Source organism: Puma concolor, chromosome B3, assembly GCF_028749965.1.
Source record: "Puma concolor isolate L17-30 chromosome B3, mPumCon1.1.hap2, whole genome shotgun sequence".
Classification (NCBI taxonomy): Eukaryota; Metazoa; Chordata; class Mammalia; order Carnivora; family Felidae; genus Puma; species Puma concolor.
Genome location: NC_141672.1, coordinates 26,481,215 through 26,507,470, shown reverse-complemented (window position 1 = coordinate 26,507,470; position 26,256 = coordinate 26,481,215). Strand labels below are relative to the sequence as shown.

Below are 26,256 nucleotides of genomic sequence, written 5' to 3'. Positions count from 1 at the left end.
TCCGTTGGTTGCCTTTTAGTTTTGTTGGTTGTTTCCTTTGCTGTGCAGAAGCTTTTTATCTTCATAAGGTCCCAGTAATTCACTTTTGCTTTTAATTCCCTTGCCTTTGGGGATGTGTCGAGTAAGAGATTGCTACGGCTGAGGTCAGAGAGGTCTTTTCCTGCTTTCTCCTCTAAGGTTTTGATGGTTTCCTGTCTCACATTCAGGTCCTTTATCCATTTTGAGTTTATTTTTGTGAATGGTGTGAGAAAGTGGTCAATACTTTTTTTTTTTAAGTTTATTTATTTATTTTTGAGAGAGACAGAGAGAGATAGCACAAGCAGGAGAGGGGGGCAGAGGATGTGAAATGGGCTCCATGCTGACGGCAGAGAGCCCGATGTGGGGCTCGAACTCATGAACTGTGAGATCATGAACTGAGCCAAAGTCGGGTGCTTAACCGACTGAGCCACTCTCTGTAATTTTTTTTAAATTTTATTTATTTTTTAATTTACATCCAAGTTGGTTAACATATAGTGCAGCAATGATTTCAGGAGTAGATTCCTTAATGCACCTTACCCGTTTAGGCCATCCCCCCTCCCACAACCCCTCCAGCAATCCTCAGTTTGTTCTCTATATTTAAGAGTCTCTTCTGTTTTGTCCCCCTCCCTGTTTTTATATCATTTTGGCTTCCCTTCCTTTATGTTCATCTGTTTTGTATCTTAAATTCCTCATATGAGTGAAGTCATACGATATTTGTCTTTCTCTGACTAATTTCTCTGTCTTTCTCTGACTAATTATGCTTAGCGTAATACCCTCTAGTTCCATCCATGTAGTTGCAAATGGCAAGATTTCATTCTTTTTGATTGCCGAGTAATACTCCATTGTGTGTGTGTGTGTGTGTGTGTGTGTGTGTGTGTGTGTGTGTATGTATATATACCACATCTTCTTTATCCATCCATCTGTTGATGGACATTTGGGCTCTTTCCATACTTTGGCTATTGTCAATAGTACTGCTATAAACATTGGGGTGCATGTGCCCCTTCAAAACAGCATGCCTGTATCCCTTGGATAAATACCTCATAGTACAATTGCTGGGCATAGGGTAGTGCTATATTTAATTTTTTGAGGAACTTCCATACTGTTTTCCAAAGTGGCTACACCAGCTTGCATTCCCACCAGCAGTGCAAAAGGGTTCCTCTTTCTCTGCATCCTCGCTAACATCTGTTGTTGTCTGAGTTGTTAATGTTAGCCATTCTGACAGGCGTGAGGTGGTATCTCATTGTGGTTTTGATTTGTGTTTCCCTGATGATGAGTGATGTGGAGCATTTTTTCAAGTGTCAGTTGGCCATCTGGATGTCTTCTTTGGAGAAGTGTCTATTCATGTCTTTTGCCCATTTCTTCACCAGATTGTTTTTTGGGTGTTCAGTTTGATAAGTTCTCTATAGATTTTGGATACTAACCCTTTATCTGATATGTCATTTGCAAATATCTTCTCCCATTCCCTGGTTGCCTTTTAGTTTTGCTGATTGTTTCCTTTGCTGTGCGGAAGATTTTTATCTTGATGAGGTCCCAGTAGTTCATTTTTGCTTTTGTTTCTCTTGCCTCTGGACATGTGTTGAGTAAGATTTTGCTGTGGCCAAGGTCAAAGAGGTTTTTGCCTGCTTTCTCCTGGAGGATTTTGATCATTTCCTGTCTTACGTTTAGGTCTTTCATCCATTTTGAGTTTCTTTTTGTGTGTGGTATAAGAAAATGGTCCAGGTCCATTTTTCTGCATGTCGCTGTCCAGTTTTCCCAGCACCATTTGCTGAAGAGACTGTCTTTATTCCATTGGATATTCTTTCCTGCTTTGTCCAAGATTAGTTGGCCATACATTTTGTGGGTCCATTTCTGGGTTCTCTATTCTATTCCATTGATCTGAGTGTCTGTTCTTGTGTCAGTACCATACTGTCTTGATGATTACAGCTTTGTAATACAGCTTGAAGTCCGGGATTGTGATGCCTCCAGCTTTGGTTTTCTTTTTCAAGATTGCTTTGGCTATTCGGGGTCTTTTCTGGTTCCATACAAATTTTAGGATTGTTTGTTCTAGCTCTGTGTAGACCGCTGGTGTTATTTTGATAGGAATCACTCTGCACGTTTTAAATGTTTGTTGAATAACTTGTGTTTGTCAAGCTGCCCCTCCCTTCCTCATTCTCGTTCCTGATTCCAGCTCCTCTATTTCTGGGCTGTGTGCATAGTCAGTAGGCTACTGCTTGAACAGCATGTGTCAATTTGGTGATTTTTTTTTAAAGTCTAAGTAATCTAATGGGGGTTGGGGAGGAATGATCCAAATCTATAAAATTGAACATTAAAATGGGGAAATACCCACTAAGCCAGGGAACAGAGAAAGAATTCTTGGGGGATACTGTCCTAGACTACATGTAAATTCAGTTGAAAACAAGCTGAAACTGATAGTTTTCTGAGAAAATATAAATCAGTTTGACCCCAGCAGAAGAACTAACTAGAAAGCCTCAACAGACCAATAATCATGAAGAAAACTGAGTTTTCATAAAATCCCACCCCCAAAAACCTGAGGTTTATCAAACCTTCAAGAAAGGGATGATTCTACATTATTTAAGGGTGACCAACCATACCAGACCGTAGAGAAGAAGAGGTTCCAAGTTATTCTATGAAGCCAGCGTGACACTGACAAAGAACACAGAAAAAGATAAAAATTACTGGAAAAAAATGAATTTATGAATATTGGTGCAAAATTCATAAATTAATATTAACAAATAGGATCATACAGTGTTATATTTAAGAAAAATACACCACAAACAAATATCTTAAACAAAGCAATAGGTCAAAAGAGGTGAAAAATCACATAAACAGCTCCATAAATGCTAAAAAGGCCTTAAAGGCATTTTATGACAAATTCAAAATATGTCCCTGATAGTAACTCTTCTTTTTAAGTGTTTTTATCATGTTATTTTTTTTCATTTTAGTTTATTTCATCATATAAGTGTGCTCTTTAATCTGCATTCTCTATTTCACCCACCCCCCACCTACCTCCCCTTTGATAACCATCAGTTTGTTCTCTATAGTTAAAAGTCTGTTTCTTGGTTTGTCTCCCTTTTCCTTTTGCTCATTTGTTTTGTTTCTTAAATTCCTCACTATGAGTGAGATCATACAGTATTTTGTCTTTTGCTGACTGATTTATTTAGCTTAGCATAATACTCTCCATCCACATCGTTGCAAATGGCAAGATTTCATGCTTTTTATGGCTGAATAATATTCCATTGTGTGTGTGTGTATATACACACATAGTATTATATATATACTATTATATGTATATATTATTATATATATGTATATATACACACACAAATACACAATGTAATATATATAATGGAATACATATATACACACACACACTGTATATAATGGTATGTATTGCAATGGTATATATATAACACAGCTATGTGTATACATATAAATATACCACATCTTCTTTATCCATTTATCTATGGATGACACTTGGACTGCTTGCATAGTTTGGCTATTGCAAATAACACTGCAATAAACATAGGGGTACATGTATCCCTTTGAATTAGTGTTTTTGGGTTTTTTGTTTGTTTGTTTTGGTAAATACCAAGTAATGCAATTACTGGATAATAGGGCAGTTCTATTTTTAATTTTTTGAGGAGCCTCCATACTGTTTTCCAGAGTAGCTGCACTAGATTGCATTCCCACCAACAATGCAAGAGGGTTCCTTTTTCTCCACATCCTCACCAACACTCTATTGTTGATTTTAGCCATTCTGACAGGTGTGAGGTAATAGCTTATTGTAGTTTTGATTTGCATTTCCCTGATGATGAGTGATGTTGAGCATCTTTTCATGTGTCTGTTGGCCATCTGTATGTCTTCTTTGGAGAAATGTCTGTCCATGACTTCTTTTTTTTTTATTTATTTATTTTTTTTTTTAATTTTTTTTTTCCCAACGTTTATTTATTTTTGGGACAGAGAGAGACACAGCATGAACGGGGGAGGGGCAGAGAGAGAGGGAGACACAGAATCGGAAACAGGCTCCAGGCTCTGAGCCATCAGCCCAGAGCCTGACGCGGGGCTCGAACTCACGGACCGCGAGATCGTGACCTGGCTGAAGTCGGACGCTCAACCGACTGCGCCACCCAGGCGCCCCTCATGACTTCTAACCTATTTTTTTAATTTGATTATTTGTTTTTGGGGTATTGAGTTCTTCGTATATTTTGGATACGTCATTTGCAAATATCTTCAGTAGGTTGCCTTTTAGTTTTGTTGGTTGTTTCCTTTACTGTGCAAAACCTTTTTATCTTTGATGTAGTCCCAGCAGTTTATTTTTGCTTTTATTTCCCTTGCCTCAAAAGATGTATCTTGAAAAATGTTGCTACGGCTGATATCAGAGAAATTACTGCCTGTGCTCTCTTCAAGGATTTTTATGGTTCAGGTCTCTAATCCATTTTGAATTTATTTTTGTGTATGGTGCAAGAAAGTGGTCCAGTTTCAATCTTTTGCATGTGGCTGTCCAGTTTTTCCAACACCATTTGTTGAAGAGACTACCATTTACCATTGGATATTCACTTTTCCTTTGCCAAAGTCTAAGTGGCCTTATAATTTTGGGTTTATTTTAGGGGTTTCTGTTCTATTCCATTGATGGATGTGTTTATTTTTGTGCCAGTCCCATACTGTTTTGATTACTTTAGCTTTATAATATAACTTGAAATGTGCAACTGTGATAACTTCAGTTTTGTTTTTCTTTTTCAAGATTGCTTGGACTACTCCAGGTCTCAATTTTAAGTCTTATTTAATAGGAGTAGATGGATATTCCTTAACATAATTTTATGCATGTGTATGTATGTGTGTGTGTGTGTGTGTGTACAGATATAAACACATACAAGGGGAAAAGGACCACTATTACCTTGAGCATTCTTTAATACTTCTCTAGAAGTATTAAATAATCCCATACAAATTTTGAAAATAAAAGTTATAAAAGGAGGCCAATTTATCAATTAAAGCTGTAGATGATGAGATTGACCACCTGAAGGAAAAAAGAACAAGATCATCCACTGAAAAACTAGGAGAAATAATAAAAGAATATAGTAAGATGACGGCTAATAAATATTAAAGACAACAATGTATAGCTCTATTACATATAAACTTTGCGTCTTATATAATGGAAAAAAGCATTTATAATATCAGTAAAAGTGCTAAACATAATTAGAAGTCAGTCTAAGCAGAGGTGGCAAGAGCAGATTCTTACTACTGCCGTTCACTCCTGGTGCCCCGGCACTTAGAATAGGGCCTGGCAATGATAATAAATATTTGTCAAGTGGTGGCATGGCTCCCAGATCAATGGAACAGAAGTTTATCCAGACAAAGACCCACGCACGTCTGATAGACAGCAAGGGATGACAGTAATCGCTGACACGAAGTGGTTCCCATGTGCCAGGCACAGTAGGACGCCCTTCACCTGTAGCCTAGCACATGACCAGTCCTGGGACACAGTCTGTACACTCAAGAAGAGTGTGTGTTCTGCAGCCGTTGGGTGGGGTGTCCTGCACCTGTGTGCTGGGACCAGTTGGTCTGTAGTGTTGGGTATATTCAAGTCCTCTGTTTCCTTATTGATCCTCTGTCTGGTTGCTCTGCCCATTATTGAAAGTGGTTTATTAAAATCTCCTACTGTTACTGAGTTACTCTTTCTCCCTTCCATTCTGTCTGTCTGCTTCACCTATTTGGGTGCTCTGCTGTTAGATGCATATATATTTATAATTATTATAACTTCCTGGAGAATGGACCCTTACATCAATATGTAATATCCTTCTTTGTGTCTTGCTGCAGTGTTGGACTCTTAGTCTACTTTGTCTGATGGAAGTATGGCCACCCCTCCTCTTTTTCAGTTACCATTTGCATACAGGGTCATCCCCCATCCTTTTGCTTGTGGCCCATGTGTGTCCTTACAGCTAGCTGAGGTGAGTCTCTTATAGACAGCGCATACTCGCATTTTTCTGCACCTTTTACCTGAAATAACTCATTTAATCTTCACAATAGACGGTGCTATTGTTATTACCATTTTCAGATGAGGAAACCAAGGCACGGGAAGGTTAGGTAACTTCTCTTAGATCCAGTGAAGCTAGAATTTGAACAAGCACTTGACTCAGAGGTCATGCTCTTTGTATCCATCCTACTACATAGTTAAATTGAGATTTTAAATTTAGAAAGAGGGTGACTGGGTGGAGGGAGGGAAGAGATTATTCATACGTGACTTTGGGACAACTATCTAGCCCCTTGGGGGAAAGAAAGAAAGCTGGGCCATACTATACTCCTTACACCAAAATATATTCTAGAAAAAAAAAAAGATTAGAAAGAAGGAAAGATTAAAAAGAAAGAAAGAAAACCCTAACAGTACTAGTGGTAAACAGGGGCAAATGATTCTTAGGATGCTCTAGTAAGAAATACTTTTCACTACAGAAAAATCTGAAATTTTATGCAAAAGATGGCATAAATAAAGTAAAAAAGAATATGACAGTTTGCAATGCACATGACAAAAAGTTAATTCATTGCCTTAGTTTAGAAAAACCTTTTAAAAATCAGTAAGATAAATTGGAAAGGACATAGGCAGTTCACAGAAAAATGCAAAGGCCAGTTAATCAATAAACATGAAGATAATGTCTGCCCTTTCTGATAATTAAAGAATTACACACCGAAACGATAACCATTTTTCAACACTCACACTGGCAAACTTTAAAAACTTGGTAACGCACAGTGTTGTCAAGGTTGGAGGCAACAGGCACTCTCGTGCGTGGCTGGGCAGTTCAAACTGGCTCGTCCTCTTTGGAAGACAATTTGGAAACACCTCTCAGAATTTCAGGCCCACCTAACCTTCGGCTCCTTACCCCTGGGGATTTATCCTCCAGCTAACCTCACACACATGCACGACGATTATAACCAAAGACATTTTTTGCAGCTTTGCACGGCAGAAAGGTAGAAACAACCTAAGCATCCATCGACGAGGGTGGATTCACATAAATTGTAAGTGCATTTTTCAGCGGAAGGCATGAGCTGCCGCAAAAATGAAGGCTCTGTCTGTGCTAGTATGTGGGGACGTGTGGTGTATGTTAACAAAGCAGAGTACTGGAAATATGTTCCTGGCTGAGTTTAAAATAAAGAGGCAGGCATACATATGTATTTGTCATTATTTATGGGAACATTTTTTTTTTTTATAATTTTTTTTTTTTCAACGTTTTTTATTATTTATTTTTGGGACAGAGAGAGACAGAGCATGAACGGGGGAAGGGCAGAGAGAGAGGGAGACACAGAATCGGAAACAGGCTCCAGGCTCCGAGCCATCAGCCCAGAGCCTGACGCGGGGCTCGAACTCACTGACCGCGAGATCGTGACCTGGCTGAAGTCGGACGCCCAACCGACTGCGCCACCCAGGCGCCCCATTTATGGGAACATTTTTGCAGAAATGCACAGCAGGAAGTGTGGCTCTGTTTGGAAGTGGAGCAGGGGTTTGGGGTCGCAGGGGGAGGTTTCACGGTGCATTTGATTTTTTTTCCCCCTACAACCGTGTTATTTTCAGAATTTAAAAAGAAAAAGAAAGCAATTAGAAAGGGAGAATACCATTTAAATGCCTCACCCTGAACTATCTCTTTAAATTTGTTTCTCGGTAGGTTCCCTCTTGTTACATCTGTAATTTTAAATCTGGAAGGGCTGAAGAGATACCGCCAAAGGAAATGAGGCCTAGTGAGGTTTCAGCAGCTGCCCAGGGCCCCTGGCTGGGGGCAGAGCTGGGACTCCTACGATGCTACTTGAAATCCCCTGCTGCTTATGGGCCCCCCTGAGCTCCCCAGCTCAGCGCTGCTGGCAGTGTCTGGGTATCTAGGCTGAAGGCCCCCGTGTGGGAAAGTGGGGGTGCTCCAAGTCACCAGGAGGGAAGTGGCAGAGGGGACCTCGGTGCTTGGACTCCTAGAACAGTGCATCCCCAGGCTCATGCTCACCTGGGATGAAGGGTGACTCCTGGCTCACCCACCTCAGGGATGGGCAACTGGATGTGGAGATAGGGCAGACTGGGGGGTCATGGCTTCATCTGGGGTGCCCCTCGCTCCAGGAGAACTCCCCTGAGGCAGGCCTCATGAGAAGATGCTGACGAGCATGTTGGGTGAGGGTGCTTGGCTTGGGGAGGCTGGGGAGACCTGAGAGTGCTTTGTTGTCCCTATGCCACAGAGCCTTGGAGGAACCACCTTCGTTGTCAGGAACTGAGCAGGGACAAGGCTGGGCCGCTCAGAAGCACCTGAGGACCGATCAAGAGGAGGGAGGGCCAGTGAACCACCCATCTGCCTGAGCCACAAACCTCACCTGCTGGTCCAGGTAGGTGCCCTTGCAGCCATCCCACCCAGCAATGCTAACACCCTCGTGCCAACTCTCTCTCAGGCTCAGGAAATGTGACCACCCCACTGCCCATGGCCTGTGGCTTTCCAGTCAGTGCTTGGGTGAAGGTTCTCCCTAAACCCTCCTAAACCCACAACCTGAAAGAGGTACAGGAAAGCCCAGTCCTCTCTCCAAAGGACACTGCCCCAGGTGACCTCGACTCCCAAAGCCTGGGAAGGGGGCCAAAGGCTACTCTGGCTCCGGTAGGATGTCCCCTGCTTGAAGAAACACCCACTCTGAACCCTTAGCTGGGTCTTGACTGGCTCCTGCCCAGCTGAGCCTGGTTTGGGACAGGCCTAGAACGCAGCCAGACACAGGGATTGGGACAGATGGTATCTCCATAGACTCTTAGAACTGGAAGGGATCTTAGTGATATAATCCAACCTCAGTCTCTTTTAACCTCTCAAGCATAGTATCAATAGTGTTGTTGACAATGTTGTAGATGAACATGTCTAAGGAACCAGCTGTAATCTCGTCAAAACAGCACCGAAAGCCCCTGGGTCTCAGGCAGCCCTTCGTGGTTCAGCCCCTTCCTCCCTGCCCAGCCTCAGCCAGGAGGACCCCCAGTCCTTTCCCCTCCTTCCACCTACCCAGTGACTCGTAGCAACTCATCCCCCTTTGTGACAGGGACACTGGCAGTGATCAGACATCCCAAGCAGAGGGCATTAAAGCCAAGTTAGCATCGCAGTGAGGCTTTCTCCCTAGTTTAAGTAAGTTAATAAAATCAAGAAGGGGGGTGCCTGGGTGACTCAGGTCATGATCTCACAGTTTGTGGGTTCAAGCCCCATGTCAGACTCTGTGCTGACAGCTCAGAGCCTGGAGCCTGCTTTGGATTCTGTGTCTCCCTCTCTGCCCCTTCCCTGTGTGTGCTCTAGCTCTCTCTCAAAAATAAATAAACATCAATCAATCAATCAATCAATCAATCAATCAAATCAAGAAGGGATTGGGTAGTCAAGACAGGCTTTCACAGTAATAGTATCTCTCTATCTGAGAGTCTCTAAAATCTCTTTTCTACCAAAGAAGTTAACCGCTGTGTAAGCTATTGGCCAAGAACACTGTGATTGTTGCCATTATCAATAAAAGCGATCATAGATAGAGTTCTTTTCTGTGCAGATCAAAGTGCTTGATGTTCACATCTCCCTTATAATTTCCTGGCCCGGCCTGTGAGAGCTCTCCAGGTCAAGGAGTTTTAGCCACAGGCGAGTAGTTCACGTCCATCTTTCTGGCCATGCGCACCCCCCAGCCCACACTGGACCCTGCTCTGCCTGGTCTAGATTGCCCCGAGAGGCAGCATCGAATTGTGGTGGAGAGCACAGGCTTGGGAGCAAGGAGAGCGCAGGTCCCAATGCCACCACCCACTAGCTTTGTGATCTCTGTGTATGCCAGTCTTTTCATCTGTATAATGGGGATACCAGCAGTCCCCTAGGGTGATGTAGAGATTAAAGTTAATATCTGTAAAGTGCTTGGAACAACCTCCAGCACTCAGTGAGTGCTGACCCGTGTTAGCCCTGGTCATTACAAAAGCCACATTCTGCTTCCTGATTAACCTCCCTAAAGCAAAGCAGTCATCTCTCTGCCCTGCTCCAAAACCATCCATGGCTCCCCATTGCCCATTCAGTGACTGTGTCTAACCTGTCCTTTAAGGGCCTCAAAAGCAGAAGCTTTACTGTTTTCCTTGCACATAATAAGGAATCAGCAGTGTTTGCTGAGAGAGAGGGTTTCCACCCTCAAGGTGGGTGAACTGAGTCCCTAAGGAATGGAAGCACAGCCCCTGGCAGCCCCACAGCTGGGGGCTTGATCCAGGCTCTTCTGCCTCCCCCGTCGTGCCCCGGCAGGAGCAGCCCTGGTTGCCTGTTGCTGCATCCGCCCAGGGGGCAGATTTGGTTTCCCCCGGAGCTGCGGGGGCCTCACGTGCAGGGGGCGCCATTCGGGCTCCAGCCCTCCTGGTACATGTCAGAGTGAGGAGGGGATGCCCGGCCACAGGCCAGAGCAGGCAGTGACCGCAGTTACAACTCACACTCGGATGAGTTCCAGCCAGGTGGCAGACGCGACGTCTTTGTCCTCATTCATCCCTGGGAAGTGGCCAGAACCTCAGCTCCCATAGCTCAGGTGGGAAGCCCAAGGCCAGCAGAAACCACCCGCGACATGGCACCTTGGTCAGGAAACCTGGCAAGCCCCGCATCCTGCACCTCACTGCTTCCCTGGCAGAAGAGAGGCTCGTGCCACAGAGGAGCGGGCACCGGGTTGAAGTAGGACAGACTCATGTCCAAAACCGGGCTCCTCACTGGGTGGGGAGACCTTGGCCATGTCAGTTAGCTTCTCTGAGCCTCTGTTTTTCCATCTATAAAACGGGAGAACAGTACCCGTTCCATTGGATTGATGGGAGGCCAAAATGGATCAAAGTGCCCAGGGGGCACCTGTACAGTGCCTACATGGGGCGGGGCACCCTGTAACTTGTGATCATTTTGCTCCGTCCGTCAGAGGTGTTCTTCCAAGCTGCCAGGTGCAGCTGCCTCCGTCCTGCAAGCCTCTCACTTTCCTTAGTTGAAAATCTCCTCGCTTGGCCTCCACTAAAGCGGTGGTATCTTTGGCAAGGGAGGGGAGAGAGAACAGTCCAAATCTCCGAATCCTGGCAAGGGCGCCAGGCTCGGTGGAGAAGAAGCAGAGCTCTGTCTGGCTTTCGCAGAGATTTTCCACACCGGTGCTGCCATGCTCAGGAAGCCAGGAGTGAAGTGACAGAGAGGGAACACAGTAGACCATGCTGGTTCCTGCACGGAGGCGTGTTTGGCTTTATTCATTCAACAAGTGAATGAATTTGTTGGGATTCCAAGCGGTATGCTAAACACTGGAATATTCAGCAGCAAGACAGATAGACATAGACCCTGCCCTCATGGGGCCTTCATTCTAATGAGGGCGAGGACAGACAATAAACAGCATAAACTATGGGCAAAGGGTGGTAGGAGATAAATCCAGTGGAAAAACAGGGGAGGAGAGGGGATGGGAGGGCCTGGGGAGTTTGATTATTAAATACGGTCATCAGGACAGGCCTCACCAAAAAGGTGACATTGGAGACGCCGATTGTCTGCTCCCCTCGGGAACCTCTGAGAAGCCCGTGAGCTCAGAATCGGGGCCAAGTGCCCTTCACGAGATCCCAGGATAGGAGCTAAATCTAGAAACCCTTCTAGTCCCAGCCCAGATAATGTCATGCCCTTCCTCTGAAACCTTCAATAGTTTCCTATTGCCTACGCAATTAAGTACAAATCATTCATTCTGAAATTCACGACCTTCCTTTTATCTCACCAGACCCTGCTCACCCCACCTCTGCAGCCTAGTCTACCTGCCGTTTCTGGAATATTCCACTCTCTGCTTCTCTCCATCACTCATCTGTTCTCTCTGCCCCAAATGCCCCTGTCTCAATGGTTTCTGTTAGCCTGCCGCCTGTCTGAAGACTTCCCTGACCCTGGGGAGCTGTGGTCTCTGAGCCCCATTACCTTGGCTTTACCTTTCTCATGGCCGTTACTCTCTGCCTTTGGTATAGGCATCGGTTTAACTATGTGATCTTTCCATGAGGCAGGTGTAGGGCTCAGCAAACATTGGCTGAATTGAGTATGGCCAAGCTCAAAGGTCCCCAGAAATACTGGGACAAGTGGTCGTGGGGGTCGGGGGTTGTCCCACTCACACAAAGAAGGCAGAAGAGGGAGACGAGCAGGAAAGGAGAGAGGAAACCGAAATGTAGGTGAGACAGGATGGAGGTGCTAGTGAAGAAACGGGACAGAGGTTCCCCACCATGTTTCTTCTAGTTGAGGCAGGTTGTCAAGAGACAGGGTGGGTTTTTTCTTCCCCAGAAATAGCTACTACCTCCTTCAGCATCCCAGACCAGTGTTTCCTGGTGTCTAACTAGAATACGTCTTACCGCAGCTGGGGCTCATTTCCTCTGGTTCTATCCTCTGAATTCAAGGAGCTCTTTTGAGTCTTCATTCAGTGAGGATCAGAGTGACTTTCTTGACTCCCCTGTCCAAGAGGCAGGAGCCAGGTCACGATGAGGCTGGCCCGTGGCCTGGGAGTTTATGCTCTAGTTGAGGAGGCCAGGACCCCTCTCAGAGATTGCTTGGGGGCCGGAGTACGGGGACCACCCTATGTCACGGAGGCTGCTCCAGCCCGTCACTCCTCAGCCACTCTCCAGGGCTGGCCCTCATCATGGTCAAATCTGTAACCAGAGAGCCCCCACTACAGCAGAACCGTCATCCTCAGGCCACTTGTGCCCTGGGCCCTCTCTGTCCCACAGGTCCCGTGAAGCCACGTGAGCCAGCCCCGCAGCCTCTGCCATCTGGCTCCCCGCCATGGCTGGAGCAGCTGAGCTCTGGGCTCTCCCTCTACCTCTCTCCAACCCCTTCCCCCTGCCACCACCGCCTCCCCCCGCCCCCCCTACCACCACCCCTGCCAGCAGCCAGCCTGGCTCCTGCCCTATTTAGACAGATGGGAACAGAGCTGGGTGTCCTTCCCATCTCTGCCGCCCCAACGGGTGGTGCGTTTCTATATGGGGACCTGAACTCCCTCGGGGGACAGTCCTAACGTAATCTGAGCCCACCTTCCTCTCCACTTTTGTGGGTCTCCTCCAGGAATGTCGTGTGCCCTCGGGAAGGCATTCCCGTGGCTGTAACCCCAGCTCCAACTCCGGGGCAGAAGCCCCATGTGCACCCAAGGTTAGGAATGTGGCTGCTGGACTCAAATCTCTCTTTAGTGACAGTAGTTCCCACCTTGGAGTTGTGAGGATTAAAAGAGCCCACACTTACAGACTCTGAGCACAACATCTGGCAGTAAGCCCTCAATGAAGGTGACTACTGCTGTCCGACTTTGAAGAGCCGCCTTGGCCAGCACCACCTCCAGGCAGCCTTTCTGGATTGTCCAGGGCTCCTCCTCTGTGCTCCCGGCACCCCTTCACCAGGCCTCTGGAGTGCACTTATGCGGACCTGTCACAGTTTCTTTGGGGTCTTTGTACCCACTAGAATCTTGTGCTTTGACTATAAGCACCTTGAATGCAAGGAACAGTCTGGCCCATTATTTTGCTGAATGAATGGTTTCATGAGTGACAGACAGCCGGGAGAGACGGACTGAGAGAATAGGATTGTGCCTTCCAGGCCTGACTTTTCCAGGGCCTGTCCTGAAAGACCAGGATGCCCACACCGAGGCCTGGGGGTAGGGTGAGGAGGCTGAAGACCACTCCGCCCCGTGTCCCATGACCCAGTGCAGTGATCCTCAAAGCCCCATTCAGTAATGTCAGCATCACCCAGGAACCCGGGAACTTCTAGACTCCACCCCAGACCTGCCACATCAGAAACTCAGGCAGGGAGGCAGCATCTGCGGGAAACAAGCCCTCCAGGTGATGCTGAGGCACCAGAGTGTGAGAACCACTCTCATGTTTCAGAGTAACTCAGGTCCATAGGAGGTAGAGTCTCGGGGGTCTCTGCTCTGCTGAAGGCTTCCAAGAAAGCTGTCGGCTAGGTCCCCAGGACATAGCTCCTGCTGATCCCACGCTCCTGAGCTTGAGACCCTTTTGCTGACAGGGCAGGTGCAGGGGAGAACACTGTCCCCACAGACCTCTCCTTTCCCAAGCGGCACTAGACCAGAATGGGTCCAACCGGGTCTTGGTGCTAGGCCCTCCCCACTGCCATTGACCAGCAGCCCTTCGAGGCCAGCCCCTGTAGCAAAATTCAGGGCAGACTTCTGGAATATTATGGCTAAGAAGGACCCTAGAGAGCATTGGCTACATCCATGAGTTCTCTCCCCGCCCCCGCCAACACACATGCACACACACATACACAACTCAGCATGCCCACGTACAAATACATAAACATGCATGCTCCCCAAAGCACACACAAGCACACAAAACCCAAATAGTCATAAACACATTCCCAAGCACACCCAAATGCCACACCCCCTACGCAGATGCACACACACAATACGCCGATACACCTCAAAATACACAAACATAAATGCGTAGGTCCACTGGATCCATTCCGTGGGCAGCTGTAGCAAATTACCCCAGACCCTGCGGCCACAAACCACAGACGTTCATTTTCTCAGAGTTCTGGAGGCCGGAATGGTGACATCCAGTGTGCTGGCAGGGGCTGTGCCCTCCTGCAGGCTCTCGGGGGGGAAGCCTCCCTGGCCGCTTCTGGCTTGTGGGAGTGGCCGGCACCCCTGCACCTTGACTTGTGTGGTTTCATGTTTCTGTCTTGGCCTGTGTTCTCGTGGCTGTCTTGTCTGTGTCTCCATGAAGACTTCGTATGGGGACACCAGGCGGTGGCCTTATGGCCCACCCTAATCTAGTACGACTTCACTTTAACTAGTTCTATCCACAGAGACCCTATTTCCAAATAAGGTCATATTCTGTGGTTCCAAGTGGACAGGAATTCAATCCAGTCCATTCACACATTCCCAAATGCACAGGTATGGAGACAGACAGACACACACACACGCACACGCACACGCACACACACAGAGCCCTGGCAGATGAGAACCCTCGGATCCTGAGGGGAGAAGAGTCCTTGATGTTAGAGTCCCCGCCTCTGGAACCAGCACAATACAGGTCACACCCTGCTATGGCACTTATCCCGGCACGGCTTTTCATCTTGGTTTGGTTTTTGTTTGTTTGTTCGTTTTGCTCGGTTAGGTGTGCCCAGTACAACATTCAAAAAGCGAAAAAGAGAATATAATGAAAGTAAGTCTTCCTCAGGAGGCTTCAGCCCCCACCTAGTTTCCTTTCCAGAAGGCAACCACTTAAGTGTGTCCTGGGTCTCCTTCCAGAGACCAGGCAGAGGTGCAGGGGGTGGCGTTTTCCCTGCGCCATCGTCCGTGTCTTGTTTTCTTCGCTCAATAGAGCATCTGTTACTCTTTATTCCGATTACCTGCTTTCATGTTTTGGGGCCTCTCCCACCTGATGGAATGAACACTCACTGTGGCCAGGTCCATGGAACTCTCACTAGGCCAGGACCATGGCACGCTCACTGAGGCCAGGACCACAGAACGGTCACTGAGGCCAGGACCACAGAACGGTCACTGAGGCCAGGACCACGGAACGCTCACTGAGGCCAGGTCCATGGAACACTCACTGAGGCCAGGACCACGGAACTCTCACTGAGGCCAGGACCACGGAACTCTCACTGAGGCCAGGACCACGGAACGCTCACTGAGGCCAGGTCCATGGAACACTCACTGAGGCCAGGATCATGGAATGCTCACTGAGGCCAGGACCATGGAACTCTCACTGAGGCCATATCCATGGAACTGTCACAGAGGCCAGGACCATGGAACTCTGAGGCCAGGACCACGGACTGCTCACTAGGCCAGGACCACGGAACGCTCACTGTGGCCAGGACCATGGAACACTCACTGAGGCCAGGACCATGGAATGCTCACTGAGGCCAGGACCACGGAACTCTCACTGAGGTCAGGTCCATGGAACTGTCACAGAGGCCAGGACCATGGAACTCTGAGGCCAGGACCACGGACTGCTCACTAGGCCAGGACCACGGAACACTCACTGAGGCCAGGACCATGGAACTCTCACTAGGCCATGACCACAGACTGCTCACTAGGCCAGGACCACGGACCGCTCACTGAGGCCAGGTCCATGGAATGCTCACAGAGGCCAGGACCACAGACTGCTCACTAGGCCAGGACCACGGAACACTCACTGAGGCCAGGACCATGGAACGCTCACTGAGGCCAGGACCACGGAATGCTTACTGAGGCCAGGACCATGGACCGCTCACTAGGCCAGGACCACAGAATGCTCACTGAAGCCAGGACCACAGAATGCTCACTGAGGCCAGGTCCATGGAACTCTCACTGAGGCCAGGACCACAGAACTCTCACTGAGGCCAGGACCACGGAACTCTCACTGAGGCCACGACCACGAAACTCTCACTGATGCCAGGACCACAGACCGCTTACTAGGCCAGGACCATGGACTGCTCACAGAGGCCAGGACCATGGAACTCTCACTAGGCCAGGACCACGGAACACTTACTGAGGCCAGGATCATGGAACTCTCACTAGGCCAGGACCACGGAACGCTCACTGAGGCCAGGACCACGGAACGGTCACTGAGGCCAGGTCCATGGAACACTCACTGAGGCCAGGACCCTGGAATGCTCACTGAGGCCAGGACCACGGACTGCTCACTAGGCCAGGACCATGGCACGCTCACTGAGGCCAGGACCACAGAATGCTCACTGAGGCCAGGACCACGGAACGCTCACTGAGGCCAGGACCACGGACCGCTCACTAGGCCAGGTCCATGGGACGCTCACTGAGGCCAGGACCACGGACTGCTCACTAGGCCAGGACCATGGCACGCTCACTGAGGCCAGGACCACAGAATGCTCACTGAGGCCAGGACCACGGAACGCTCACTGAGGCCAGGACCACGGAACGCTCACTAGGCCAGGTCCATGGGACGCTCACTGAGGCCAGGACCACGGACTGCTCACTAGGCCAGGACCATGGCACGCTCACTGAGGCCAGGACCACAGAATGCTCACTGAGGCCAGGACTACGGAACGCTCACTGAGGCCAGGACCACGGACCGCTCACTAGGCCAGGTCCATGGGACGCTCACTGAGGCCAGGACCATGGAACACTCACTGACGCCAGGTCTATTGTAGTTTAGCTTTCCTCCCCACTTCCTAGCCCAGTGGGGGCACAGAGCAGGTGTCCAGTCAAGGCTGGTTCTAGTTACACATTGAGCAGTCATCGACAGTGGGTGGGGTGTGCATGGGCTGGGGCTCAGCCCCTCTGTCTCCCCAGCATGTGGCACGGTCCACCAGAGGCCGTCCTAGCAGCAGCAGGAGCTGAGGGGGACGGCACCCAACAGTGCCTCCTGCCTGTTAGCTCCTGCTGCCGAGCACCTTCATCCTGCTCTAACTGGGGCTGTGCCTCCCCTCCGGAGCCCTCCCCTCCCAGCCCACTCAGGACTCCCTCAGAGAAATCCAGCGGGCAGGAGGCTGGGGAGAGAACAACAGTGCTGGCCTGACGACGACGAGCCCTTTGCCCAGTCTTTGCTAGCCGAAGGCTCAGTCCCGCTTGTTACCACAGAGACAGGAATTACGGCAGAAAATCAGGGTCGAAGTGAAGCCTGCGCTTGTGGAGGGAATGTGTTCGCGCCACAACACTCAGATAAGAGATGTGCCAGGTGTGTGTATGTGTGTGTGTGTGTGTGTGTGTGTGTGTGTGTGTGTGTGCTCAGCCTGAGATCTCACTGTGTCCTCAATCTACTGATTGAGCTGAGCTCCAGGGAGGATGGGGTGGCCAGGGGCCACCCAGCCCTGTGAGACTGGAGGCCAAGGACATACTCGGCTACAGCAAACCTCTGCTCATCTGTGGGTGGAAGGGCTTAGATTCGAGAATTTGTAGGAGCCCCTCCAGCCAGACACTCTGGGTTGGAGATCGGGGGGCCAAGTGAGACCCACCCCAGCCTGCTGCCAGTCATTCCTTTCTTCCACAAATATTTGCAGAGAGACAGAGCACGAGTGGGGAGGGGTGGAGAGAGAGGGAGACACAGAATCCGCAGCAGGCTTCAGGCTCCGAGCTGTCAGCACAGAGCCCGACACCGGGCTCAAACCCACGAACCCACGAACCGCAAGATCATGACCCGAGCCAAAGTCGGACGCTTAACCGACTGAGCCACCCAGGGGCCCCTTTTCCACAAATATTTGTAAAGCACCAAGCTCTAACCAGCACAGCAGAGAAAATACTAAGCAAACGTAGCCATTAAGGAGCTTTGCATCCACTGGTGGAGCCAGCCATTTAGTACGTCATCTTGTAAATGAACGTCAAATGTACTAGGTTCAAACAAGGAAAATAATACTTAACTGTATTGAGCCATTGCTGTATAGCAGTACCGTTCTAAGTGTTTTATGTGAATTGGTTCATACATTCCTAACACCCAGCCAATAAGGTAGATGCTATTAACATCTCCATGTTACAGATAAGGAAACCGAGGCACAGGGAAGCTGAGATATTTGCCCAAGGACATGGTGCTTATAAATAGCAGAGACAGGATTTGGGACCCACTCTTAAATGTCATACTGTGTCTGTGACCCAAGATGCTCTGAGGCATGGAATGTGGGGGCTTCACCTGGTCTGGGGTTCTTCCCTATGGAGGCAAAAACCGAGCTGCAATTAACTAGGGGAAAATGAGTTAACTACTGGGAGGGAGGAATATTCCAGGTGGAAGGTCTAACATATGCAAGGGACCTGTGGTGGCAAGAGGGAAGGTGGCATGCCACTTACTAGCACCATGACCTTAGGCAAGTGATTTCACCTGTCTGGGCCTTAATTGTCCTCTCATCAGGGGATGATTTTAGTACCCTTAGGTACTTGTGAGAGCTACATACTTAAATGGGAAGTATTTCTCCTATAGTAAGTGCTCCATAAATGTTAGTTATTAATAAGATTGTGCCCCTCCCACACACACCGAGGGCTTCCTGGGCTGCCCTAGCTGCGGGATCTGGGCTCCTCACACAGAAGACTTGGCCTTGAGATGAGGAGGGCCTGGCCTGCTGGCCTGGCTGGTTAGAACAGCAGTAGCTGAAGCCAGGCCAGGTCTGGAAGGAAGGAGGTGAGCGCCGGACCAGGGGACTGACTAATAAAGACAGAGCTCGTTGTTTTGAAGCTTTTGCCCACTTCCCCAAGCAAACCTCGCCTGCGGCCTGGGACTGCCCAGCCTCCAGCTTCTGCCACTAGAGGCCAGGACGGGGAGAAATGGGAGGGGAGGAAGGCCACACACTTCCCCGTCAGATAAGATGTGCAGCTGAGGAGGGGAATGAGGATCCTGACCCCCCCAGCCGGCATCCCCACCGTCACTCACTGCCCCTCCTTGGCCCAAAAAGCCAGGCTGACATTCGTTTTTCATGCATAGGAAGAACAGAGGCAGCAACCTCCAGGCTGCAGTTTGTGGGGTCTTGGACAGTCCTCCCCTGGTCTGTTCCGGAACAGAGTAGACGGGAGGAGACCAGGAATGGTCCAGTCTGGGCCCTTCACCAGCACGTCGCAGATGACCTGGTGCCAGTGACGATAGTACTGGCTAATGGCACTGCTTCTCAAGCATTTGCAAAGGGGTTTGTGTGAGTTAACTCATTCCGTGTTCACAACCTTGTGAGGCAGTGCTATTATCCCCGCTTTCCAGAGGTGGAAACTAAGACCCAGAGAGTTGAGGTCACTGTCCGTGGTCACACAGCGAACAGGGGTGGACCTGGGATTTAAGCCCAGACAGTCTGGCTGCAGACAGTCCACTTCTTCCCACCGCCCTGAATAACCTCCCTGTGTTCATGCCTCCCTAAAATCCATGCCTGAAGAGAAATTCCCTGATGCCCCTGCACCGGGCACTGCTGCTACTTTGGTCTCCAGAAAGCTCTCTACCCCTCTTCTTCACACCCAAGAGCTAGAAAGAAGGAAGAAGGAAACCCCTCCAGAAAGGAGGTCCAGTCATGATTTAGCAGTGAGGACAAAAGGCAGGACGATGCTCTGGGTTTCCATGACACTGCCTCTGCTTGCTGCTGAGGAAGCTGAGGAAGGTGCTGAGATGGGGGCGAGGCTCTCTTGTCTCTTCTCTTTCCTCACCTCCTTCCTTCACCTGCCTCACCTTCCTGCAGGCTGCACCTGCCCAACCCTGCCGATGGACTGCATCCCACTCCAGGTTAGAGGCTCGGACCTTGTGTCTGGAGGCCCTCCTAGGCAGAACGGCAGCTGGGCCATGCCTCTCCCAACAGCAGTCGTCTCCCCAAACCCCAAAGACTGGGAACCCCCTGAAGAGGAACTTGTGTTTGTACTTCCTGGGAAGAGTAGATTTGCCACGAATTGTTGTTGAACGAACAAATGAACAAATGAAAGCATAAACCAGTGATCCATCCTGCACTCGAGCCATGACTACTCGTTTTCACATTCCCAAAACACCATGCTCTGTGCCCCCTCTGGCTCTTGGCCAACATGGTTCCCTCTGTCCATGCTCCCCACCACACTGCTGATTCGAATTCCTCGCATCTCAGCTCAGAGGTGACTTCCTTGCAGAAGGCTTCTCTGACCGCTCAAGGTGGGCCCTCCCCATGACCCCCTTTACCTGGGTTACCAAAGTGTGCCAGAGTGTGTGGCGGCTCGTGCCTGGCATGCTTACAGGTCTCCCCGGTGAGTCCGGGAGACTCATATTGGTGAGAAACGGAACTGCCAGGCCCCCAGGGCCTCGCATGATGGCTGGTGCATGGTAGGTACTCAGCCCTTCTTTGTGGAAGGAAGGAAGGGAGGAGGAGGGAGGGAGGAAGAGGGGTGCTTTTGGAAGGAGAGAAAATGAGTGTGTAGGAGTTAAGTGGAAAAGAGCAGCATCCAGGACTCAAACCTCCTTAGAGCCAGATGGAAGGCAGAGCTCTTCCCAGCCCGGCCCACCCCCTTCCCTCATCATGTACGGTATTAACCAAATAAAAGTCACACATCCTTCTGGCTGTGCTGCTGGTCACCAAGCACTTGCACATCCCTGCCCTGGTTCCAGTCCCCCAGACAGCCCTGACAGGGGCTTCCCAGCTGTTCCCCTCGTTTTAAAGATGAGATCCAGCAAAGAGTGCTGGGCAAGTGCATAGCCACTCGCCAAAAGATGAACTTAGACGCTTACGTCACAGCGTCTGCAAACTTTGACTCAAAATGGATCATAGACTTCAGTGTCAGAGCTAAAACTGTAAGATTTTTAGGAGAAAACATAGGAGTAGGCAAAGATTTCCTAGACACCATCACCATCCCCAAAGCACAGTCCATAAAAGAACATTTGATAAACTGGACTTTGTCAAAATCCAAAACGGTGGTGCTTCAAAGATACATGAAGAAAACAAATAGACGAGCAACAGACTGGGAAAAAGTATTTGCAAAATACACGTGATAAAGGACGTATATCCTGAACATAAAGATGTTCAGGAGCCCTGAGAGATGATGCCGCCCTGGCAGACGGCCTGGGCCCCTAGGCCTTGTGGTCTTTAGATTGCATTTGTTCTTTTGCAGCTTCCGGGTAGCTGAGCGAAGCCCCCAGTCCTGACTCAGACCCTCTCTGGAGAACTGACGCAGGTAGGGAACGGCCCTCCAAGGCCTTCAGATCGCGCCTGCGCCTCCCGCGCCCCGCCTTCCCCCCCCCCCCGCGGCTTCTCAGCGCGGGCTCCCCCAGGTGGCCACCAGCAGAACTGTACCTTTGTGCCGCAGCTGCCAGAGATGCTAAGAGAAACGCTCCTCGGGCTACTCTGGCTTTTCCAGCAGAAGGCTTGCTGTTAAACGGTAGCGCGTTCAGGGGCGCCCAGGAGCTCAGTGGGTTAAGCCTCCAACTCTTGGTTTTGGCTCAGGTCATGATCTCACGCTTCGTGGGATCGAGCCCCGTGTCAGGGCTGTGCACTGACAGTGTGGAGCCTACTTGGGATTCTTTCTCTTCCTCTCTCTCTCTCTCTCTCTCTCTCTTCTTAGCCCGTGCGCTCTCTCTCTTTCAAAATAAATAAGTAAACATTTAAAAAAAACTATAAAAAAAAAAAAGGTACCATGTTCAGTGTAAATCCTTGTAAGTTTATATTTAGCTAAACATGCTTGTGTCAATGAGTTAAGCAGTGACCTGGGGTAGTAAAACCGTGGGCAGCCCCTGCAGAAAGAGAGCGGAACAGAAGGATGCTGATCTGACAGGTAGAAGGATGAGTTCGCGTGTTTCCCTATTTTTGTGAGTTAGCACAGGGAGCCCCGGACCCGTCCTGCACACCACCCTCTCCTTTATTCCCTTCTCTGTCCCCATCTCCAAAGCCTCCCCACTCCAGACAGCATTCCGCTGTGCCCCTTGGAGCTCTGCGCCCACTTTTCATTTGACAAGTGTCTGTGTGATACTTCTGTGTCCCAGGCATTGCTCTCCATGACTGACAAATCTTAACCCAGTTATCCATCTTTTTTAAAAAAAATGTTTATTTGTTTATTGAGGGGGAAGGGGCAGAAAGAATGAGAGGGAGAACCCCAAGCAAGCCCCATGCTGTCAGTTCAGAGCCCGACATGGGGCTCCACCTCACAAAGCATGAGATCATGACCTGAGCTGAAATCAAGAGTCAGACGCTTAACCGACTGAGCCACCCAGATGCCCCCACTTACCCCTCTTAATAGCACTGCAAAGTGAGTACTAGTTACTAACACCACTCCCCTTTTGTAGATGAGTAAATGAGGCAGGGAGACCTTAAGTAGCTTGCTCGAGGTGACTAGTAAGTGTTGGAACTGGCATTCAGTGCCACAGAGCCCAAGATGCCCGGAAACACCCCCAGCTCCTGCAGCACCTCACCTGCCCACTGGGAACTGAAACCTTAGACTCCCCAGGACGGGGCCTCCCTTACCACCCTCTCAGGCCTGGGGACAAGAGAGATGTATTCCTTGCTCCTCTGTGCATCTTCCAGACTCTTCTTCCTTCCTTCCTGCTGAAGCCCCCATCTTGGACCCAAAGTGTCAGCCTAGACATCTCGCTCCCCGTCTTTGGTACAGGCGCTGACTCCCCCCCCACCAGATCACTCCCCTCCTTCCCAGAAGAGTTCAGTTCTTGCCTCACCGTCACGTCAGTGCTGTTCCCGTCTTCATTCTTACCGATTTCAAGATCCACCTGTCCATAAAGGACATTCCAGCCTCCCAGTTCCTTGACACGACTCAGTTACTGACTCTATTTTCATGCCCTAGACCTTCTCTCTACCCATAACCGATCCCTTCTTAATCTCAGTGCCACACAGCTCATTTTCCAACAGCCACGTCCTACGTGTCGGCTCACAGACTGTGGTACCCGACAGTTCTACCTCCGTGGACCCCCAGCACCTGTCACCATCCCTCGCCCATCTCGCGTGTCCTTTCTGTCCGTACCTGGCCAGTCATTAAAACGACTCCCTCATGTACAACTCCAGCCCTCTCATTCTCCTACTTACTTGGGAAAACGTCTGCCCTGGTTAGGTCGAGCTGTCTGCCTCTTCCACAGCGGCTCACCTGCATCCGCACCGATGAGCACAGCTGGGGGAGGGGCCCAGTGAGTCTGGCTACTCTTGCTGCAGATTCAAGACCGTGAACCTCAGTGGCCCCTTAGTGCTGCGCGACAGTCCCACCATGTTCTCATAATGCATTCACTCCACCACTTCTCTAGACTTCTATTTCTGCCTTGCGTCCTGTCCTCAAACATCCCACATCTGCCCACCACCTGCGTCGCTCAGCAACCTTGAGACTTGTTCCCCCTGCATCTGAGAAAATAGAAGCCTTGGGCGGGCGCACCCGCGAGCTCCACCTGTGCGCCTGCCTCCCTCCTGCTGCCGTGGGTCAGTACCCAGCTCTCAGCCAAGACCAACGTCTGCACTTGTGCACCGGTTGCCGGCCCTTCCCACATCCTCGCATTGCGTCGGCAATGCCCTGTCTCCCCCGTATCGCCAGCCTTTAAGTTCCCACCGGCCCGTTCCCACCAGCATTCCGTGCTGCTGCACGGGTTTTTGTTTTGTTTTGTTTTGTTTTGCCTATTCACTCTTGCGTCACCAGCATTAGTCTGGCACAAGGCAGTTGTTCACTAAATACTTGTTGAATGAATGAATGAATGAATGAATAACGAATGAGCCTACTTTTCTTGTGCTGCTGCCTCTCCCGTCCTAACCACCTCCAAACTCTCATTCCCGTTCAAAGGAATCGTTCATGCCCACTGGCTCCAATTCTCCGGCCACCATTCTCTCTCGCGCCTGTTCCAGTCTGGCCACCAACTAAACCTCCACGTTGCTTCAACTATGGCTGGTTCTCAGTTGTCATCTTACTTGGCCGCATCAGTGCAGCCGATCCCTCCCTTCTAGAAACATTTTATTTAGCTTCCAGGATGCCACCCACTCCTGCTATTCCTCCTTCCTCTCTGGCCCCTCTTCTAGTCCCTTTCTCGTTTCCTCCTCATCTGCCTCACCTCCCCGTGTTGGGGCCTCACCCTGCACAGACTCAGACCTTGAGCCTCACTCTGAGCTCACGCCTTCGGTGACCCAGTCCTATGCCTCCAACAGTCACCTGTCTGCTGGTGACTCTCACAGTTATGTCTCCTGACTCTCCTCTGAGCTGCGGGCTCACCTGTCCAGCCACCCGCCTGGCATCTCCCCTTAGCATGTCCAGCACCCGGCTCCTGACCCCTCCCCCCACTCCTGGTCTGTCCCACCCAATAAAGGCACTTCTTCTCTTCGGCCCCAAAACCTCAGGGTCACCCTGGACTCCTCTCTTTTACACCCCGCCCCCCACCACCCATTGTATCAGCACATGCTGGCTTCACCTTCAGAATACTTCCAAAATCTGACTGCTTCTCACCGCCTCCTCCCCTTCCATCCCAGGCTTGTTACCTCTTGCCTGGATTGCTGTAATTTCCTCCTAACTGACCTCTCTGTGTTTACTTCTCAGCTTGCCCCTCTCCCATTTATTCTCAAACCAAGGGTCAGAGTGATGCCTTTAATACATAAGTCATTTCACGTTACTCCTTGGCTCAAGCTTCACCCCCCTCACTCTCCCCTGTCCAAGCTTCACCCCCTTCACTCTCCCCTGTCCAGCCACATGGGCCTGTTTGCTCTTCTTGGAGGCTCCAGGCAAGCTTGTGCCCCCAGGCCTTCTGCTGTGCCTGCCTTGCTCCCTCTGCAAGTCTTTGTCCAAATGTCATCCTCCCAGTGAGGTCTTCCCAGTCACCCTCTTTACCCTTCTGACCCACTGTCACCCCTGCACTGCCTCTCCCCACTGGGATCCAATGAAAGAGGGTTTTTTTGTTTTGTTTTGCCTATTCACTATTGCACCACCAGCATTAGTCTGGCACAAGGCAGTTGTTCACTAAATACTTGTTGAATGAATGAATGAATGAATGATGAATGAGCCTACTTTTCTTGAATGGGAGTGAAGAGTTTCTAGGATGAGACAAGGTCTGGAGACAAAATGAATGATTTTTTTTTTTTTGTAATGTTTAGTTATTTTGAGAGAGAGAGAGCTTGAATGGGGGAGGGGTAGAGAGAGAGGGAAAGAAAGAGAATCCCAAGCAGGCTCCATGCTGTCAGCATAGAGGCCAACGCAGGACCCTATCTCATGAACCGTGAGATTATGATCTGAGCTGAAAACAAGGGTTGGATGCCCAGGGCGCCTCGGTGGCTCAGTCAGTTGAGCATCTGACCTCGACTCAGGTCATGATCTCAAGGTTCGAGCCCACATCAGGCTCTCTGTGGTCAACACGGAGCCCATTTCAGATCCTCTGTCCCCTCCTCTTTCTGCCCTTCCAGCTTGCACATGTTCTCTCTCTCTTTCAAAAATAAATAAACATTAAGAAAAAATTAAAAACAAAAAGAGTTGGACGCCCAACCAACTGAGCCACCCAGGCGCCCTGAAATCTTAGCTATTCTTTTTTTTTTAATAGGCTCCATGCCCAACATGGGGCTTGAACTTACAACCCTGAGATTAAGAGTCACATGCTCTAGCTACTGAACCAGCCAGGTGCCCCTGAATGATCTTTTAAAACCAGAACACTTTGCAGATAAATTTAAGCAGCTACCAGTCACTTCCAGTTTTCATCTGTGCTTCCCGCTCTTTTCTGAGTCTGGAGACCTATTGATGCCCATGACCATGAGCCCTACGTTTGAGTCTCACCAAAATGCTCAGGCTCTGGGCAGGTGCTGATCTCCCTGGTTCAAGTTCGACCTGAAGACAGTGACGTTTACTGAGTCACTGCTATGTTCAGGGCACTCTATAGCTTTACCTCATTTAGTTTTAGGAAACTTCCTTTCCTGGAAACTGGATCAGAGAATCATAAGATGT

At 49.5% G+C, this 26,256-nt stretch overlaps 1 protein-coding gene across 8 annotated transcripts in view; it reads left to right on the top strand.

The window, feature by feature from the left end:
- TMEM63C (transmembrane protein 63C) overlaps positions 1-26,256 on the top strand; it is a 131,148-nt gene that overhangs the window by 67,978 nt on the left and 36,914 nt on the right. For 6 of the 8 annotated variants that reach the window (XM_086709164.1, XM_086709165.1, XM_086709163.1 and 3 more), the window contains exons 2-3: positions 8,221-8,364; positions 21,469-21,531. The gene's annotated coding sequence lies outside the window, so the exon portion shown is untranslated. Of the gene's footprint in view, positions 1-7,715; positions 7,741-8,220; positions 8,365-21,468; positions 21,532-26,256 lie in introns of those variants that run through there. The other 2 variants (XM_086709167.1, XM_025919542.2) reach the window with 2 other exon arrangements.